We start from the raw sequence: 21549 nt of genomic DNA on the forward strand, positions 1-21549 counted from the left end.
TAAAATTTTCATATCAATATCCAAAATGTCAATTATGTATAAAATTTGAATTATATTATTAATTGATTTAATTATGATATATATTCCTAAAAGTTATTTTAAAAATTTGTTAATTTTAAAAATAAATAGATAATTACTTATTTTAATGTGTGCCCTTAAACACATTTTAATCATCTTAAAAAAATTTCTAATATATTTTTAATATATTTATTATTAAAGAATAATTTGTATTAAAAACATTAACTCATATGTTCTATATTTTTTATTTTTAGTTTTATTACCTTACAATTTCTAATTACTTAGTCATTTAATAAATTATTAAATAATAACTTATATTAAAATATTAATTATTTTTAATTTTGTTTCTTAATAATTTCTAATTATTTGATTGGTCATTTAATAAAGTTAAATTTAGAGAAATATATTTTATTTTTACTTATTAAAATATTATCATTTAAAAAATAATATATATTTATTAACCATACAAACTGTTTATATATTGTCATATAAAAAATTATCTTCCATATAATTTGTGGGACCCCGGAAAATTAATTCTGATAAACACGTTGTCAAATCAAAATTTTTGAATGGGAAACCCTTCTGCAGTGCATTAAAAACGCACATGCATTCTCTCTGTCGCACTGCCAAGTGTCACCGAGAAAGAATGGGAGTCAAAAATGGGGATACAGGTGTCACCAGGAGAGACGCACGTTCGTGCGGATGTGGGAAGAAACAAAAAGAGAATTTTCTGGAAAAACCCTTCCTCTCTCCTGCACTCATCTTCTTCCTCCAAACTCAGACCCCATTCTCTCCTCCTTCTCTCTAGAACCCTTTCATCTTCTCTCTACTGTAACTCATCGTCTTCTTCTCCGATCAACTTTCAGAGACCGTGGAAACGTTCCCTGAGACGTGAGCGTCGTTCTGGACCAAACAGAACTGAGATTTGAGCTGGTAAGTTCTCGTCTCTGATCGTTCGTCTATTTGATTCATGCGAACCAAGTTCTGGTTGCATGCATGGGTTATAGGTCTGAGTTGTTTATGATTTTTGGTGTCTTAGATTAAGTGAAAGTTGTTGAGTGACTCCTTGGATAGAAAGCTGTAAGAGGACGAACAAAACCCTTGCATTTGGGCGTTCACTACTGAACCAGGTAAGGGAAGCTTTAGTAATTTAATTGATACTTGTTTGTTGTGTGTGAAAGCATGAAGTTTACTGGATGTATGAAATGTATGATGGTTAAGTATGTATGAACGAGCACTGTTGTACTGTATGTATATGTGTGATATTGTTTGAACTGCATGTTGAGGATGAAACGTATGAATAGGGAAGTGAATAATTTCTGTATGGTATGAGATGATAATATGAATTCTGTAATGTATGAGATTTATGGTGGGGATAAATTATAAGATATGAATCGTATTAAAACTGTGAAGTTATGGTAATGAAAAATCTGGGAAATATAATAGTTCTTGCTTGATAATGCACGCTCGTCATCGAACGGTCTTATACCGTTCGGTTTCCCCTGAAAACAACTTAGAATGGGACTTCTTTCATTTGGAAAGGACTCTGTTTAAGAACGAGCGTCTTCTTATGAAAGGCTAGGTTTGAGCGTTCGGCTCATCCTAGTGGTGTCCAACGATCGCTATAAAATGAAGTTATATTAGTAACGCTCGGTTTTGTAATCCGGCGTTCGTTATAGGTAGCGCTTAGTCTTATACTGAGCGTTCGTCCAAATGAGCTCTCGGTCTCATATCGAGCGTTCGTTCTAATTAGTGCTCGGTCATCTACCTAGCGTTCGTCCTAAGTAGTGTTCGGTTTTATACTGAACGCTCGTCCTTATATTTGATTCCCGAACGAACGTAAATAGCGTTCGTCCAAAAATATTAGTTGACGTTCGGTCATTGACTGGCGGTGTTGTATCTTGAATTAAATCACGCTCGGTTTATTTATTTAAAGAAATTGTAGTATCTCTATCCATTGGATTCGACCTCGAGTCATTGTATTTCAATTATTCTAAGTAGTATTCAGAACTTCTAGAGTCAATTCCCTTTAACTGAGTTAAGTATTCGTAACGTCCGTCAGAGGACTGGGGTTCGTTTCTTTTGTTCAGAAACGAGGATTTCTCTGTACTTTGATAACAGTCGTCCTTATTTTGAAAAGGGATGAACGTTCGTCATTTTATGAAAGTGGAACAAAGAATAAAAATGTGAATAAGAGGAAAGACTAAGATGTGCGAACGGTATTTTGGATGAAATATTGGAAGTGGATTTTGAACAAGCGTTCCAAGGAGGAACGTCTCTATGATCTGAATGTGGTAAGTTGTGTAGTATGACCATGGTAAAATTACTGATGGCTGTTCATCCTGATATTCCGTGAGTGCTCGTCCTCATGTAGAGGGGAGTAGGTCATGCGTGGGAATGGCAGGAGGTCCTAGTCCTACTGAGTACTTTGGACTGATAGGGCTAACCTCGGGTGGCAGCTGATGAGTGTTTCCAGTTACCACACCACCCGAGTGCACGAACGCCTGTAGTTACATGGATTCATACAGTCCGGACGGTAGTCATTTTATGAGAGTTGGATAATTTATTCTATGCTGATTCATTGTTGAATGTCTTGTATGTTAAATTCTTATGCTAAATTGTATGTGAGTGGTATGAATTAAATTACCTAAGCTTACCCTTGCAATTTCCTTGTTTTGTCTACTGGTTATGTACGTCCGTCTTGTCAATGCAATGATCATCCGTGTGGATGTGAGCAGACGGAGAGGCGCTACTTGAAGAAACGCTGGAAGAAGAAAATTTGGAGGACGCCAATCTGGTCGAAGTAGAGGTTAAAGCCGAGCCCTAGAGCGCTCGTTCAGTAGTAGCTGTTAGTGTTTTTGGATTGTATTTTGGGGACGTTCGGTTATTTAATTTCGTAAAACCGTTCGTCCAGAGCTTGATATTTTGTAGATAGATTTCGAACCCTGTATATCTCGTACGTTCGGCTTCTAATAGCTGTTATGTTTAAGACTGCACTGTTAATTCTGTAAATGTGATTAGTTCTAATTAATGGTAATTACTATTTATTAGGATGTTACATTTATTGGTATCAGAGCAGTTTTGTTCTTTTAAGGACACGTAGGGTTATGAGTACAAAAGATTAAAGGGGAATTTTAATATTTTGCTATTTGTTTGGGTTTTAATCTTTTGCTATTGTATTGTGGCATACAGGGAATTATGTTTAAAGATTTTCATTATGATAGGAATTCAGCTTCAGCTTTCTTAGAGCAACTGGAGTTGCAGAAAGAATTCATTCCTGTGTTCTCGTTATCCCTCCTCCCTCCTTGAGAACAGGACGAGGAAAAGTAAATGTTTTATTGAATGTTCTCTCAATTCACTGGGTCAAGTTCTTTTTTTTCTGAAGACTAAGAAGATTAAAGACATTGATGATCTCCAACGTGCATGGGAACAGGTTTTGTTGAGTCTGTCCTAGAACTTGGTGAAAAAAAAATCTTTATAAAATTAGATATGGATGCAGTACTTGGATTTCCTTGAATAATTTTTAGTTTTTGTTTTAGTCTCTAAATAAGACAGAAGAGAACTGTTTTCTATGTTATTCCTCTTGTTTCATAATGGTGAGTTTAAATATATTTATAGAATTTAGAATTTTTGATAATTTCCACATGATTACTAGGTCTAGGTATAATTAGTCTAACTGTACTAAACTCTATCTTTACTATAAAAACTAAATTATTTTTATTAAAAACTGAATTATACTATATTGCAGTTCAATTTAAAAAACTGAACTTTTATATCCGTAGTTAACTGCTTCACAGTAACTGCTTGCTTGCTTTATAATATAAAAACTTAAATAAAATTTAATTGCATAAGTTACATAAAAAAAATTGATCAGAAAAACCTTAACAAAATCTATCCATTTATAAATTGCAATAATATAATAATTTTTAGTAAAAATAAATACTTAAATGAAAAATAATAATAAATTAGTATGATATATAATTATGAAAAGTATGATATATATAAATATAAATTCATACAAATGACTAATTTACATGTTTTATTAGAAAAAAATAATTCATACCAATTTGTAAATACTATTAAATGTGTCTTTTCTTTTTTGTCTTAAAATTTTTTTAGAATAAGTTTTGAAAATTAATTTAAATTCTTAAAGTATTTTTTTGTTAAACTAACACTTAAAATTGTAATTTTAGAAATTTAATTTAGAATATTTGTTTATTCAAAAACACTTTTCAATAACTTTTATTTAATAAGAAAACAAATAGTTCATTTATTTGAGTTATGATAAAAATGTGTTTTTCTTATGATTGCGTTTGATAGTAAGCTCATTTATTTGAAGCAGTTTTGGTCACCTTTGAAGCAGTTAATTAGTTAACTGAACTACCAATTTAAAAGTTCAATTTTTTTAAATTGAACCATAAAACAATATAATTCAGTTTTTAATAAAAACAGTTAGTTTTTATAGTACAAGATAATCTATAATTTAGTACAATTAGGTTAATTATGCCCAGCTACTTTTTAATATTTTAGTGAACTGAATAAATTTTTTTTATTGATCTTCTCAACACTCAATTTCGTCCGGGTTGATCAATAAATTTATTTTCATCATAAAAAATGTGAGAACCTGATAAATTAATACACACTAATTCATTCTCTGATCACTATTTAATGCACCGTGACATGTCAAAATGCACTCACACTTCCACTGCATGCGCCTGCCATGTGTCACGGTTGGAGCATTCTGAGAAGGTTAGTGGGAGACAAGTGGCGTGTGGAGGTTGGGGAGTTTATTCTGCTTGGGAAGAGAAAAATAATTCTGAAAAACTCTCCCTCTTCCTCTTGCATGCTTCATCTTCTTCTCAGAATTTCTGCTTTCAAATTCTCTGCCCTCTCTCTAAACCGTTTTCATCTTCTCTCTAAGATAACTCACCATCAAACCTCTGATCTCATTTCAGACACCATAGAAACCTTCCCTGCACTGTGAACATCATTCTGATCCGAACAGAATTGAGAACTGAACTGGTAAGCTCTCGTCTTTGCACCTTCGTCCATTTAGTTCATGCAAACCAAAATTCTGGTTGCATGCATGAGTTAGAAGTCTGATCTGTTTACGATTTTGGTGTGTTAGATTAAGTTGAAGTGGTTGAGTGAATTTCTGATAGAAAGTCGTGAGAGCACGAGAGAAACTCTAAGCATTTGGAAGTGCACTGCTAGATCAGGTAAGGGAAGCTTATAAGTTTAATTCATACTGCTTGATTTTTGTGATATGAGTTGCATGTATGTAAAGTCTGATGTTTGAGCTGTTATGAACGGTTACTGATATCTGATATGATTTCTGATGTTGGTTTAATCTGTCATGAACAAATACTGCTTGTATGTATTATATATGTTGTTTTTGATTTTGATTAAATGCATGTTGACCTGATCATGTATAAATGGAGTATGGTGATTGTATAGTTGGAATGATTCAAATGTTGAAATCTGTATGATGATGATGTTTAAGGTGAATTAAATCTGGAATGAAAGTTATACAGTTATAAATTGGAAATCTGGAAAATTTTGCTAAGGTTGAGAAATCTGAAATTTCATTCTTTCCCACTGATAAATGACGTTCGTCCCTGTACGGTCTTAAACCGTTCGGCATTTCAGTAAAGTAACTTAGATTGGGATTCTTTCATTTGGAAGGAATTCTGCTCATGAACGAGCGTCCCAAATTGAATGTCTGAGCGTTCGTCTAGCTCAGCAATATTTAAATATTTAAAACTTTATGAATAAGTAACGCTCGGTCTTATACCGAGGCGTTCGTCCTAATTAGCGTTCGGCCTTATGTTGAACGTTCGTCTTTGATAGCGCTCGTCCTTATGTCGAGCGTTCGTTTTTCATAAGCGTTCGGCCTTATGTCGAGCGTCCGTTCTCAATAAGCGCTCAGTCTTATCACGAGCGTCCGTTCTGAATCTCGCTAGGTCTTTTACCTCGCGTTCGTACTACGTGAATATTCAATTGATAAAATAGCGTTCGTTCAAAGTATTTAAATATTCATTTTTCTTTGCGTTCGTTCCATTCCTGGAATTGGATTCATATGTAAATCTCTTGAAAAATAATTCTAAGTGTTCTTGACCCTCCTTTGTACATTAAATCTGGTTCAAGTTTCTATCATGATTATTTTCTAAGTACCAGTACACTTCAAGTCGAGTCAGTTCATTTAACAGAATCCACAGAAATTACGTTCGTTCTAAGTATTTTTCCTGAGTATCCAGTGAAGTTATTTGGACGTTCGTCCTGAGTGTTCAGTGGACTGTACGTTCGTTCTGTTATTCTCTTACAGTTAAAGATGAAATTGATGTTACATCATATTGAATTACAGTGTGAACACTATATGGATTGAATCTATGATTATGGATATTGGATGAGCGTTCCAGGGAGGAACGTCTCTTATATGATTGAATATTGAATTGGTAAAGTATGACTGTGGTTAGTTAATGCTGGCTTGGTCCATCCTGATATTCCGTGATGCTCATCTTCACGTAGAAGGGGGTAGTCATGTGTGGGAATGGCAGGAGGTCTTTCGTATCCCTCACTTAGCAGGGGCGAAGGATTTACCTCAAGTGGAAGCTGATTAGGTATATCCCGGCTACTACACCACTTGGGTGCAAGGACGCCTATAACTACATGGTTCATACAGTCCGGACGGTCTGTCTTATATATCTTTCTATGTTAAATTACATGATTAAGTTACTTGATGTATGTGTGAATCGAATTACGAACTGTATGTGTGTTGTATTAATTAAACAGTATAAGCTTACCCTTGCGTTTTCCATTTGTGTTGTCTACTGTCCATGTGCTTTCGTCTTGTCAAAATGCAATGATCATCCGTTGTGGATGTGAGCAGATGGTGATGCATCCCTTGAAGTCATGTTGGAAGAAGAAAATTTGGAGGATGCAAATCTGGTGGAAGTTGAAGTTAAAGCCGAGCCTTAGAGTGCTCGTTAGTTTAGTACTGTATTTATATTAGCTCATTTTTGGACGTTCGGTTATCATCTTGTAAAACCGTTCGTTATTAGTGCTCGTTATTTTGAGCTGTAATTTGTAACTCTGGAACCTTAAGTTGTTCTGCTTTATTTTCTCTGCACTTGGATACGCTCGTTATTTGTACACCAGCCGTTAGGCTTTGAACTTTGGTTTCCTGTTAATATTAAGACTGTTTACTGTTCACTGTTAATTGTAATTAATTCTGAATTATGGTATTACTATATTTTGGGATGTTACATTAGTGGTATCAGAGCAGTTTTGTTCTATTAAGGGACACTGTAGGGTTATGAGCGCACTGTGTTTTTGCTGTGTGCTTATTGCATGTTTAATGAGTTATTATTGTTTTAACTCTTGGACATAACTAACGCTCGTTTGTTTTTCTCTGCATCCAGAGAACAAATGGCACCTAGACTTCCTCCTCCTCCTCAACCGAATGAGTCCGATACGTCCAGCAACACTAGGTTGTTGGAAACCGTGGTTGAAAGGCTGCATCAACAGAACACAACGTTGCTGGAGCAGAACGCCACCCTGATGCAGCAAAACCAAGCTGCTATGCAAGGTTTGGAGGCCTCGCGTGTCAATTCTGAAAACACTCAAAGGCAATTGATGGAGATCTTAGCTGCTACCAGACACACTCCGGGAGCGTCTTCTTCTAACGCTGCCCCAACTGCAGCTGAATGGAGTTTGGAGAGTTTCCTCCAACATCATCCGGCTAAATTCAGTGGGAAATGCCTTCCTGATGAGGCGGACCAATGGCTAAGGGATATGGAGAGGATCTTCAATGCTAAGAGGTGTCCGGATGAGAACCGTTTAGCGTACACTGAGTACTTGTTGACGGGAGAAGCAAGCCACTGGTGGGCGAGCGCTAGAGCCATCTTAACGGACGCTCAACAACCAGTCACGTGGGAAGTTTTCAGGAATAAATTTTATGAAGAATACTTCCCTGACAGCGTTCGTTTTGCAAAGGAAGTTGAGTTCTTGCAGCTGGTTCAAGGGGGTATGTCAGTTTCAGAATACACCAATAAATTCAAGCACCTTGTGCGGTTCAATACTATGGCAACCAGTGAGGAGTGGCAGTGTCGGAAGTTTGAGAACGGTCTAAGAAGTGATTTGAAGGTTATGATTTCAAGTTTGTGCATAAGAACGTTTCCTGCCATGGTTGAGAGGGCCAAAGTTTTGGAGAAAAATATGGCAGAAGCTGAACGACACAAGAATCAACAACAAGTTAGTAGAGGACCAATTGTGTCCAGGGGAGGTTCTGTTCAAAGGAGACTACCTTACGCTCGTCCGAATCAATCAGCCAATACGAGTGGTTCTCAAGCATTGATTCCTGTCGGACAAACTGGACAAGGAAATGTAACTTGCTTTCAATGTGGGGGGCCGCATTATCGTTCGTCCTGCCCTCAGCTAGTGGGAGGAAAACACTGCAACCGATGTGGACGAAATGGACACGTGGGGAACGAGTGTAACATGAGTGGAAGAGCAGTGATGAGACCACCAAACGCTGGAAGAAATCAGCCCAGGGGGGGACGAGCACAAGCAGTAGGTCGTGTGTACGCTATCACTGGAGCGGAGGCAGCAAGCGCAGGTAATCTTATAACTGGTGAATGCTTGCTGTTTGGAATGCCTTGTCATGTACTGTTTGATTCTGGGGCGACGCATTCCTTCATCTCGAAGGCGTGTGTTGAAAAGCTGGGAATAGTGGAGAGGGATATGCAGTTTGACTTGGTGGTATCAACACCAGCGGCTGGAGAGCTTAGGACATCTACCGTGTGCATTAGATGTCCTATTGTGGTTGAGGGGCATAGTTATAAGGTGAACTTAATCTGTTTACCTTTGAAGGACTTGGAAATAATTCTAGGAATGGATTGGTTGGCTACCAACCATATTATTATAGATTGTGGGAAGAAGGAGTTAGTCTTTCCAAATGAAGAAGAGGAAGAACTGTCAATCACTCTTGGGCAGTTTAAGGAGGACATCATGGAGGGAGCAAGCTGTTTCCTTATCATGACGTATGAAGGCAATGAGATAGAGCGTTCATCCAATGTTGATAACAGTGGAGGACGAACAGTAGTGGATGAATTTCCAGATGTTTTTCCGGATGAAGTACCTGGTCTACCTCCCATCCGTGAGGTAGAATTCACAATTGATTTGGTAACCACTGCTGCACCCATCTCGGTTCAACCATATAGAATGGCACCAGCTGAGTTGGCCGAACTCAAGAAACAGATTGAAGAATTGATGGACAAGAGGTTCATCCGTCCAAGTGCTTCACCATGGGGAGCACCTGTGTTGTTGGTTAAGAAGAAGGATGGCAGCTCACGGCTATGCATTGATTATAGGCAACTTAATAAGCTGACCATCAAGAACAAGTATCCACTGCCAAGGATAGACGATCTTCTAGATCAGTTGCATGGTGCGTGTGTGTTTTCTAAGATTGACTTACGTTCGGGCTATCATCAAATTAGAGTGAAAGAGGAGGATATTCAGAAGACTGCATTCTGATAACAGTTGAAAAACTGTTATTTTCATGCTTAAAAGTGATACTAAAAGCAACCTTTAGACTTAGAAACTAGCTTGAAATCATGCATTTTGTTTATATTTTCAGAAATAAGAGAGCTGGACAGGTTTATGCTTGATTTGAGTGTTTTTGTGCAGGTTTTGAGGTGAATTTGGTGAAAGAAGTGAAGAATGAGAGAGAGGACATTAGAAAAGACAAGAAAGAGTGCAAAAAGGAGAAGTCGAAGGCACCGCTCAGCGGTAAACTACCGCTGAGCGGCACTCAAGAGGTGGCGTTGGAACCGCTGAGGGGCAAATGGCCGCTGAGGGGAAGAAAGAAGACGCGTAACCACCGCTGAGCGGTAAATGGCGCTGAGCGGCACTTTTTGGGCTTGGGCTTTTGTAATCTTTTGTAACTCTAGATTAGTATATAAGGGCTTGCACGTCCTTTAGTTAGGTATCTTTGGCAGAAACGAGGCAAACACTCTCTCTTTCACCCCTTTGAAGGAGGATCTTGGATGCTCAGGCTACCTCTTCACCTTTATTGGGTTTATTCTTTCATACTTTCATTGTTATTCATCTAGGTTCACCATGAATATGGTGAACTAAACCTTGTATGTTTGTTGGGGAATCAATGTAATCTCTTGAAGCTCTCATATATGGATTTGTTGAATACATCTTTGAATTAAGACATATGCTTTCTTTTCATCATTAGTTAGGGTTTTTCCTCTTTGCTCAATGCTTGCATTGTTTAACTCATTCTAATGCATGATTATTGGTTTTGTTGATACGGACACGTACGGGGAAATCTAGATCCGGGGAATTTCTCCCAATATTTTACTGACAACATTATATTGGTTGCCTTAAGCTCCTGCACTCATGAACTAATCATTAGGAATGCTAGGAATTGTATGAACTATTTGATTAGGGAGAAGCCATCTAGAATGGTACATTAGAGAGTGGCATTAACAATGATGATTTGAAAGAGGAATTCCTAAAATATATGAGAGTGGATGAGATGAAATTGACCCCCAACAACATATTCATTCATTTAATCCATTGAAAGTGTTTATCTTATGTCTTTGCCATTGATCAATTCATGCATACATGTTTATTTTCGTCTTGCATATTAAAATTTCAATTATTGTTTTCTTAAGTCTTAGCTAATCAAGAAATCACATAACTAAACTAGGCCGTGAGTCCTTTGGGAAGAACGATACTTGGTCTTACCAAGTTTTATTACTTGAACGATTCGGTCATACTTGCCGATTGTGAAACAAGTTTGTGACATCATATTTTGGTGCTTACAAATTTGTCCATCAAAGTTTTTGGCGCCGTTGCCGGGGACTCGTGGTTTAACTGGTTAATTTGTGTGATTATTGATTATCTTTGACTTATTTTTTTATTTTATTTTAAATTTCGAATTTTTATTTTATTTTATTTTATTTTTCTGTTTATATTTTTCAGTTTGTATTTTATTTGATTTTATCTTATTTTTTTTTCTGTTTTCTGTTTTTCTGTTTTCTGTATTTATTTTCTGTTTTTTTTATTTTTCGGTTTTTATTTGATTTTATTTTATCTTTTTAGATTAGATTTTATTTTATTAGATTTTATCTTTTTATCTTTTTAGGTTAGATTTTATTTTATTCTTATTCTATCTTTTAGGTTAGGTTAGATTTTATTTTATTTTATCTTTTAGATTAGATTTTATTTTTTTTAGATTAGGTTTTATTTTATTTTATTTGATTCTATCTTCTAAATCTTTTATCTTCTTATATCTTTTCAATTTTTATTTTCTTCTATATCTTTTTGTGCTAACAAATCTTTTCTAGGGTTTTGTTTTCTTGTGCATGCAGAAGGCAATTCGAACTAGAAGTAAGAAAACAACAGAACCACTACTTGAAGGGCTAGACGAGAGTAGAAGGAGGAGAAGAATCAGAACGTCCAGAGAACTTTTCCCTTCTCCTGAAACTCTCCTACACTCATCACCACAAGGTTCTGTTCACAGCACAGGGAGTATGGAGAACAATAATAATGCTAGAAGAACTCTTGCAGATTACACTAATCTTGCTGGACCTCAGCACTTCAATAGCATAGCTCGACCTAGAGTCAATGCAGCCAACATGGAGGTCAAACCAGCATTAATTCAACTGGTAAAGAGTAATCAATTTAATGGGTTATCACATGAAAGCCCATATGAGCACCTTACAACATTTAATGAGATCTGTAACACGGTCAAGATCAATGGGGTGCCAGACGAAGCTATCAAACTTAGCTTGTTTCCTTTCTCATTGGGGGGCAATGCTAAGCTTTGGTTGAACTCTTTTCCAGAAGAAAGTTTCACGGAGTGGGAAGCAGTGGTTACAAAGTTTCTAAGCAAATACTTCCCACAATCTAAAGTGACTAAAGGAAAGCAAGAGATATCTTCATTCAAGCAGGGCATGGAGGAATCACTGGGACATGCATGGGACAGGTATAAAAGCTTGTTACGTAAAACTCCTACGCATGGCTTTGAAGATCAAGAAGTAGTCCTAACTTTCCTTGGAGGGCTTGGTTCACAAACCAAGATGATGTTGGATGCCTCAGCTGGAGGCAATATCAAATGGAAGACTCCAGAGGAAGCAACTGAAATTATTGAAAATATGGCTACAAGTGATAATGAGCTTCACAATGAAAGAGGCGCCCCTATGCAACAGAAAGGGGTTCTTCAATTACAAACCCATGATGCTCTGCTAGCACAGAATAAGATTTTAACTCAACAGCTGGAAACTCTGACCAAAACTCTTGCTTCACTACCTAAAGAGTTAAAATCTGCTGCACAGGTACAAACCCAGTTGTGCGAACTATGTGGAGGTGATCACATCAATGGCCAGTGTGCTTTTCCAGTAGAGGCCTTGGAGGATGTTAACTTCATGGCTAATCAGTTTCCATACCGTCAAGGGAATTATAATCAGGGTTGGAAACCACATCCAAGCATTGGCCAAGGACAAACTGGGCAGGCTAATCAGTTTAATAAGCAGCAGCAGCAACCAACTTTGTGGCAACAATTATCTATGCTTAATGACAGATCAACAAAGTTGGAAGAAACTCTTCAGCAATTCATCCAAAAAACTGAATCTTCTCAAAAGAGCACTGAAGCTGCTATAAAGAATCTGGAGATTCAGATGGGTCAGATCACCAAGCAATTGGAAGAAAGACCCAACAGAAACTTTGGGGCTAATACTGAGGTTAACCCCAGAGAAGAGTGCAAAGTGGTCAAGAGTGTAAATGAAGAGATCATTGAGTTGGAAGAAGAAGAAGAAACAGAAGAAAGAAGAGAAATAGAGAGTGAAAATAATTTTCCTTTTCCAATAAATCAGGAGAAACAAATGGATTTCACAGAATTATTTAATATGTTGGATAATGAAGCACCTTGGGAGCAGATTCTACAGAAAATCACAGTTTACACAAAATCTGATGAGAACATCTCTACAAAGAAAAGACGTAGAGATGAGGAAGCAAAGAAGTGTATAGCTGTTAAAAAAGAGCCATTCCCTCCTAAAGCATCTGATCCAGGCAGCTTTTCTATCCCTTGTTCTATAGGGAAGAAAAAGGTAAAGAAAGCTCTCCTTGATTTAGGTTCAAGTGTTAACTTGATGCCTTATTCTTTACTGGAGCAAATTGGCAAGGTTAAAATGAAACCTGCAAAGGTTAGAATAGTAATGGCCGATGGATCTTCAAAGGAGTCAAGTGGAATTGTAGAGGACATTATAGTTTGTGTTGGCAAACTTCAGTTCTTGGCAGACTTTGTGGTGATGAAGATGGAGACCGAGAAGATACCTATCATACTTGGAAGGCCGTTTATGAAAACGGCTAGGGCTATCATTGATGTGAATGAAGGTATAGTGGTTCTCCAAGACAGAGAGGAGAGAGTGGTGGTGGATGTGTTCAAAGATGAGATACAAGCAAAGGAGGAAGAAGCCAGTTATAAAGCTGCATTTCGAGATGCACCCATAACTAGAGGTAAAAATAAAAATCTTAAGGTTTTTGATAACCATTGTTTGTATTTTCAGGCACCCAAGGTAGAAGAGATTGGAAAAGGAGAAGAAGTTCCTAGAGACTGGAAAAAATTAAGACTCCAACTTGGCACACCTGTAAGACTCAAGAACAAGTTGTGGGTCATTAAAGGCTTTAAAGAGAAGGAGATGATAGAGATAGAGTCTCCATATTCTAGAGAGTCCAAAACAGTCCAAAGGAAGCAGTTGAAAGGTTGGTGGAAGGACTACATCAATTATAAAGAAGATGGAATGTGAGCTTTAACAGGGTCAAGCTAGTGACGTTAAAGAAGCGCTTGCTGGGAGGCAACCCAGTGGATTTACAAACTTTTGATTTGGTTTTGTAATTTATAATTTGTGAATATTATTCTGTAATTATTTTTGTTGGATTTAGCATCTACTGAAGGATGCTAGGTGGTTAAGTATCTACTGAAGGATACTAAGTTTGTAACACCTACTGATGGGTGTTGGTGAGAAGATTTTGCACCTACTGATGGGTGCTGGTAAGTTTGAAACACCTACTGATGGGTGTTGGTGGATTTTGGGTCAGGCTCGTGACGTTAAACAAGCGCTACCTGGGAGGCAACCCAGTTGATTGATTGTTTTCTGTTTGTCTATTTTAGTTAGGGTTTGCATAAGCATTTTTAACATTGAATTGCAGGGAACCTATGAGGGGTATGCTAGGAAGGCACGTAGGTCAAGAAAAGAAGGAGAAGGGCACATCACGAAAGTGCCGCTGAGCGGCAATTACCGCTGAGCGGTACTATTGCAGATGGGCTTAAGTTCCCCTTAGCGGAACCCGAGCTCATTGGGGTATTTTTAAACCCTAAGCTGCGCGTTTTTATATTCTTTCAAGCTCTTCTCTGCATTAAGACTCCCACATATCTCCTCTTAGGTTTCCCACATCTTTTTACTCTTCCCTCTTTAGAAAATTTCTCTTCCACTCATTTTTACACTAGTGTGCTATCAAAGTTTGGGGTTGGAAGAGAGCATTCTAGTTTGGAAGCATTCTCATATCATCTAGCATCTCCACCCAAGTAAGTAAAATGCATTTTGTTCATTCTAGGGTTCTTGAAATTGACTGTGATTGTCAAAGCATGAATATTTAGGGGTTTTGATTTCTATGCATGATTTGATGATATATTTGATGTTTGAACCGATTAAACTGCTTGATTATGAACTGGAAAACTGAAAATTGCATTTGGGTGGAGTTAGGACAGTTTAAAAACGAGATTTGCAAAAATCTGCAGATCACCGCTGAGCGGCATTTACCGCTGAGCGGCACTCTGCCAGATTTGCTTTTTCTGGTTTGTTGCGTGTTTGAATGTGGCACTGGTGGCGCTGAGGGGAAATTCTGGCCCTCAGCGGTGGTTTAGCTTCAAAAGGAGTTTTGTTTTGTGTTTACTAATGATTAACATCATGTTCTGTGGTTTTGGATTTATGTTTGAATGCAGGAATGGCATCCTCTTCAGGAAAGAGATTGAAAACCATGGCAACCAAGAGAAAGGAAAAGGAACCAGAGCAGCCCCATAATGGCAGGTTCCTCTCTAGGACACATGAGAAGCACTTTAGGGTGGTTCAGGACAGGAGACTTCTAATGGAGAGAAAAGTTGGAATGATACCTAACTTTGCTCCTCAATTTGGAGAGCAAGTGTTAGGGAATGATTGGGGAAAGCTAACCACTTATCAATCACATGCCAACATAGCTGTGGTGAAAGAATTCTACACCAATGCAAAGAAGATTGGTGATTATCCAGCTGAGAATTATTTGGGCTATGTTAGAGGCCATGCTATCAGGTATGATCCTGACTCCATCAATAACTTTCTGGATACTGTGTGGGCTGGTGAGCAATGCCAGTTTGCTCTTAGCATGGAGGAAGGTGCTGACTTTGAGGATGTTGAGAGAGTATTGTGCATACCTGGAGGACACTTCCAAAGGAATAGATCTGGCTCAGTGGTTAATATTAGGAGGACAGATTTGACTCCTCTTGCAAAGTATTGGATGGCATTTTCTCATGCCAACATTCAGCTATGTTCACATGTGTCAGATATTACTCTCAGCAGGGCACTCTTCATCTACTGTGCTATCAGAAACTTGAATGTTAATATTGGGCAGGTGATAGCTGATGAGATTAGTGTGTGTGCTAACACTTCAAACAACAAAGCACCACTGGGACATCCTTCTTTGATCACTCACCTTTGCAAGCTAGCTGGGGTGGACACTTCTGTTGATGGAAGGCCATCTAAGACATACATTGGACCTCTTACTAGAGCCATGGCTAAGAGAGTTCAAGAGGAAGAAGGATCACTTAATATTTTGCTTCTATGGAAGGTGAATTATCTTAAACCTTCTTCTCTTAATTAAGCATGTTTACTTTGTTTTGTAGGATTAAATAAATTGGAGGGAGCAGTTGCCAACATGGCATTTGGCACGTGAAAGGAAGAATGGTTGGATAAGCTTGCTGCCAAAGTCATATGCACCCAGCCAAAACCCCAAAATAGCCCAACGTTGGATGAGGAGATGCTTCAAACACGTGAGGAGCTAACCTAGAGCAAGGCATGGGATTTGCTGGAAGTTTTTAGTGTTGCTGTTAGGCTTCCCATTTGAAATTAGGCGGGAGTTCATTTCAGAAAAGAGACCCATCTTCACTTATAAATAGGATGGTTTCTTCCTTGTATGGTACTTTAGAGCTATGCCCAAATGCTGAGAAATATATTCCAGTCTTGCATTCTGCTCTTGAGTCAAAATTGCTTGCAATTTCTTCATTTTCTCTCAAGCTTCCTTCCATTATATGAAGGCTTTCTGAGCTGAGAGGCTTCACTCATTTTACCTTGCTTCATTCAAACACCTCCATCAACATTTACTCCATCAAGTCCGCTGCACACCAACACACCTACACACCTCTGATCTGGGAGCTTCAGGCCACTGGATTCCTCTGGAATTTGGCTCCATCAAGTGGTATCCAGAGCTTAGGTTCTCCACGCACCAAGGAGCTAAGCATTTCTTCTCATTCTGCAATTTAATTCTGCTGAATTCCATCTCTGTTTCTGTTTTCTGTTTCTGTTTTCTGTTTCTGTTTTCTGTTTCTGTTTCTGTTTTCTATTTCTGTTTCAGTTTTAATTCTGCTTCTGTAATTCTATTCCAGCCTTTAATTCTGTGTTCTTACAGTGTATTATGTCCATTTTTCATTTTAAACGGTGAATCATTTCTTGTTTGAGTCAATTCCAGCTTTGAACTTTAAATTCTGTTTTGTCTAAAGTCTTGTGCAAACTACTGTTGCTGTTTTAACATTGTCACTGTTTTGAAATTGTTTCTATTGAGTTCTGTGCTTACCAGTGATATACAAGCTGTTTGTTACCATTAGAGGCAGTGATGAGTTGATCTAGCCTTGGTAATATAGGCTGAAGCATCCAATAAGCCAAACTGGTTGTAAAATTCTGTTAAAATCTGATGCAGAATTTTGTTTGCTGTTCTAAATCATCAAATCTGTTTTCAGCTGGTTTTGATTGATTCTAAAGCTTGATACAACATTGTTTAGTGTTGTTGAATGATGCTAAGAGTGTAGCCAACCATAACAAGCAATGAAATGCAATTTGCATAGCTTGGTTGTGCATAGACACTAGTCATTTGTTATTTCAGATTTAAATTTGGTTTATCACCGTGCCAATTTTCATTGCATAGTTTAATCTGAGTTTGTCATGCTAAGCATCTTTAATTCCAGCTTAGATCTGTGTATTCACATTTCCTAGAGTCTTTTCCTTGCTGATCCAAACTTTGATTCCATAAAACTGAATTTGGTTGGTTATTTTGGTGCCATTTACTGCATAAGTGGTACAGCAGTAGGGATTTTCGAAAATCTGCTGTTTCTTTGCTGGTTTATAGCTTAAACAAGTCTCAATTGATGGTTCAAAGTTGCTAGTACTGTTCATTTGGTCAAAACATGACTTATATGCAAATTTGCATTTGAAACCATCAATTTTTGAGTGAAAATGGAAGTGAAACAATGATTTCGAATTATAGGCAGTTTCTAAGTTGTTTTAAGGTCTGAACATGTCCAAATTCATCATTAAAAATTGTTGAAACTGTCCAAACAAAGATTGAAACACTTCCATATAGTTTTGGATCTCAAACCACCAAAATTCAGTTAATTTTTCTGGTGCAGTTCTGTTTTTCCAGCTGCTGTTTGGTAATTTTGATGCAAAAATTCATTATTGGATTGTGAAAAAGCTGGTTCCATGATTAAAAATGAAATAGATGACTCAAAGAAGTAATATCAAGTGAGAAAAAGCTGTTGGAACTGTGCAATCCAGATTACAGGCCCTGAAAAATCAAATTTCAAAAATCTGAAAGTCATTGGGGCATTTTATCAAACAGTTTTGAAAATTATCAAACAGTTTGCAATTGGAATCATTTCTGAACTGTGTTTGTGTTTTTTTTGCTTTCTTAATCTGTTCTAGCACCTTTGGTAGGTTCCTTTTGTGTACTTGCTGTTTTTCCATACCTAGTTCATTTGTTTACCACATTTTTTGCTTCCAAAATTGTCAATTATTGCTGGAAATTGGTGTGGAAAACTGGTGCAGAATGGTAAATCTAGCTTGGTTTGTTTGAGTGGATTTAAGGTACTGTGACAGTTGTTGTGAAGCATCCAGTTGCAGAAACCTTTACTTATAATGGTAGCATACTAGGAAGTGAGGGGAAAGCTGAAATGAAAAGCAATTAGGAGCTCTTGAGTAGATGCAACTCTGCTGTCCAGCAGCTGCAGAATACATTACAGCAGCATAATTTGCCACCAGAATTGGAACAACTTGCATACTGTTTTTGAGATACACTTGGCAGCAGCTGAAGATTGAAGTCCACACTATTTTTACACATTTAATTGAGCTTGTTTGAGTACTCATATCACGGAATCTTGTAGTTTTTTTTTTATATTTCTGTTGTTGTGCCAAGTGACTTGGGAAAATGCTTTTGAAGCAATTCCAAGCTCACAATTGAACATTGTAATAGTCCAATTTCGTTTTCTTTAGTGTGAAAGTGTGTCAAGGGGCTCCAAGTGTCACTTGCACTTTCACTTAGGGCCGTCTAGCATTTACATTCTTGCATCTTTATTGCTTTCCTTAAATGTCTTGAGTAATCCTTTTTGTTTTAGGGTCTCCGTGGTATTTAGGATAGCATAGCATATAGTAAACCTTTCTTTGGTTTGTAGGTTCATAACATTTAAAAAGAATTTGAAGAATTTCTACTTAGAAACTAAAGTAAAAGAACATTTTAAGGAAACTCTGGCTAAGGAAGAACTTGGTTTCTAAGCTTGTCCATTTGTGACTCACCTCTTCTTCCTGGGAGCTACTTAGAAACATCTTTTACTTCTAGAATCTCTTTAGAAATTTTTCACCAAAAACAAAGAAAGCTTGTGAAAATCTTTTCACTCATTACTTGTCAAATATTTTGAAAACTTTGTGAAAACCTTTTCCTTTGACAAGAATGAGTCAATCAAGTGTGCAAGGAAGTTTGAAACCCAATAGTGAAATGTCTTTAAGGGAAGAATTTGAGCAAAGATTTGAACAAAGGGATAAAGAGATTAGTGAGCTCAAAGATATGATTAGTCAACTTTTGATTAATCAAGATAAAAAGAAAGAGAGGTCTTCCCATAGGAGAAGAGAAGAATCATCATCTTCTCCAAGTGAAATTGAGCAAAATAGTAGTCATCACAATGATGACCACTACCAAATGCCTCCTAGAAGACAACATAGAGTTAGAGAGCATTATCCAAGAGAGCCTAAGATTGATCTTCCTTCCTTCCATGGAAAAGATGATGTAGAAGAATACCTAGAGTGGGAAATGAAAGTTGAGCAATTGTTTGAGTGCCACCAAATAGATGATGAAAGGAGAGTCACCATGGCTTCTCTAAGCTTTCAAGGTTATGCCTTAATCTGGTGGACAGCCTTAGTCAAGGACCATAGGCTAAGACACTTACCTCCCATTAGGTATTGGAATGAAATGAGAGCTGCCTTGAGGAGGAGGCATGTACCAGCCTATTATGATAGGGAGATAATGGATAAACTCCATAAACTCCAACAAAGGAACATGAGTGTTGAGGAATATAGACAAAAAATGGAGTTACTCATGTTGAGAGCTGGGATAAGAGAAGAACCTAGGATAACAATAGCTAGGTTTCAAAGTGGACTTAACTATGACATAAGAGATAGGGTTGAACTTATACCCTACAATGATCTTAATGAGTTAGTCCAACTTTGTGTGAGGGTAGAGCAACAACTAAAGAGGAAAAGCTCCACCAAGAAAGATTACCCTCATAGTTCTCACCATAAGAAAGAGTATAAGAGGGAGGGTAGTCAAACCAAGCCAAGATATGAAGAAAGAGAGAGAGAGAGAGGAAAAGAAAAAGTCAAAGAACCTTCAAGAGATCATAAGAGTAAGGAGACTAAGTGTTTTAGGTGTGGGGAAAAAGGGCACTATGCATCTGAGTGCCGCAATAGAAGGTCAACTTACATCCTTGAGCATGAGAGTGAAAGTGAGGGTTCTTCATATAGTGAGTCTGAGACATCCACTTCTGAAGAAGAAGAAGCTTTACCTTGTGATGGTGACTTACTTATGGTAAGGAGACTCCTGGAAAGTAAACATGTAGAATTAGAACAGTCACAAAGAGAGAACCTATTCCACACAAGATGCAAAGTTTTAGAAAAGACATGTTCAATGATAGTGGATAGTGGCTCTTGTTGCAACTGTTGTAGTTCTAGAATGGTAGAGAAGCTTGGCTTAACCACTACTCCTCATCCTAAACCTTACAAACTTCAATGGATTAAAGAGGATGATGGAATAGTAGTTAAGGAACAAGTAAGTGTACCCATTTCCATTGGCAAATATGAAGATCAAATTGTTTGTGATATAGTACCAATGGAAGCTGGGCACATATTACTTGGAAGACCTTGGCAATATGATAAACAAGCTTTACATGATGGAGTCACCAACAAAATCACCATTCAACACAAGGGAAAGAAAATTATTTTGTGTCCTCTTACACCTTCACAAGTAAGAGAGGACCAAATAATTCTTAAAAAGAAGTTGGATGGAGAAAAGAAAATAGAAAATAGGAAAGAAAGAAAGAATTTGGTAACCCATGCCTCAGGCCATGAAGTTGTCCAACCTCAAACCTTGAATATTTCCAAAAATCTTTTTCTTGGACAACCTCATTTTCTTCTTTATTGCAAAGAGGCATTTGTTTCAATCACTCATGAACTTGGTTCTCTACCAAAGGGGTTGCAAAAACTTTTAAAGGAATTTGATGATATATTTCCCAAAGAGGTACCAAGTGGATTACCACCTTTGAGGGGAATAGAACATCAAATAGATTTGGTACCTGGGGCAAGCCTACCTAATAGGCCAGCCTATAGAACCAACCCTATGGAAACAAAAGAAATAGAGAAACAAGTTAATGACTTGTTGAACAAAGGGTGGATCCAAAAGAGTTTAAGTCCCTGTGCTGTGCCTGTGTTGTTGGTCCCTAAAAAGGATGGGTCTTGGAGAATGTGTACAGATTGTAGGGCCATCAACAACATAACTGTCAAGTATAGACATCCCATTCCTAGGTTAGATGACATGTTGGATGAATTACATGGAGCAAATCTCTTCACCAAAATTGATCTTAAAAGTGGATACCATCAAATAAGAATTCATGAAGGAGATGAATGGAAAACTGCTTTCAAGACCAAGTTTGGTTTGTATGAATGGTTAGTCATGCCCTTTGGCTTGACCAATGCTCCAAGTACATTCATGAGATTAATGAATCATGTGCTTAGGGAATGCATAGGCAGATTTGTAGTGGTCTACTTTGATGATATCTTAATCTATAGTCAAGGCCTTCAAGAACATCTTAACCATGTCAGAAAAGTCTTGCTTCTTCTTAGAGAACATCATCTCTTTGCCAACTTTGACAAATGTACTTTTTGTCAAGAA

This window comes from Vigna umbellata, chromosome 7 (assembly GCF_029865625.1).
Source record: "Vigna umbellata cultivar VRB3 chromosome 7, Vumbellata_1.0, whole genome shotgun sequence".
NCBI classification, from domain to species: domain Eukaryota; kingdom Viridiplantae; phylum Streptophyta; class Magnoliopsida; order Fabales; family Fabaceae; genus Vigna; species Vigna umbellata.